The following is an 814-nucleotide window of genomic DNA, read 5'->3' as shown; positions in this document are numbered from 1 at the left end:
TTCTTTTCTTTTTTTTTTTTTTTTTTTTTTCCTTTTTTTTTCCACCCCATTTTGTGTATGTATATTTGCAGGATATTTTGAGCTTAAACTCATTCAGCACATGAGGAGCGAAGTGTAGCGGCGGGAAAAATGGAAAGAGGCGTCTCCCTGTCAGTGGGGTGATTTTACGTAACAGGACTATTCTCCGGTGGGGCTTGCATATTATAAATATTTACATTCACATGGTCTTTTCCATTTGGCCTAATTTTTCTTCAACTTTCGTGCACGAAGATTTTTTTTTTTTATCAACTCAAATTTGCCTATGCGACATTCTGGAACGCGGGTATATCGATTTCGAAAAGGGGCTTCTTCTTATCTGTCTGCGCCCGCCTACATGGGGGGGTTAAACCTCCAACAGGGCACACTGTTTCGAGAGGGGTAAAAAAAAAGAAAAAATGTAAAAATATGTGCATATGTATGTGTAGGCGTGTATATACGTGCTTTGCAACTCGGATGTCCAAAATGTACCGATCGCACACACACGGGTGCGCCGCCGGAAGGTCGCAAAACGACGGTGGTTCTTTCTCTGTGATATATATGGATTGACATTTCTAAAATTAAAAATTTAAAAAGCCACCGTATATACATTTGTTATATGAACAAATTTGAAGTTAATATTTTTGGACACATTTTAAAAAAAAATGTTCACAATAATAACTCTTCGAATCGTTCAATGGTTTTTTTTTTTTTTATTTTTTTTTTTTTTTTTTTACANNATTGGGTTGTAATTTGGTTTAATAAATCGGCGGCGCACACATGTGTTTGTTTTTCTATA

Source organism: Plasmodium cynomolgi, chromosome 4 (genome assembly GCF_000321355.1).
Source record: "Plasmodium cynomolgi strain B DNA, chromosome 4, whole genome shotgun sequence".
Lineage (NCBI taxonomy): Eukaryota > Apicomplexa > Aconoidasida > Haemosporida > Plasmodiidae > Plasmodium > Plasmodium cynomolgi.
This window is presented reverse-complemented; position numbering follows the sequence as displayed.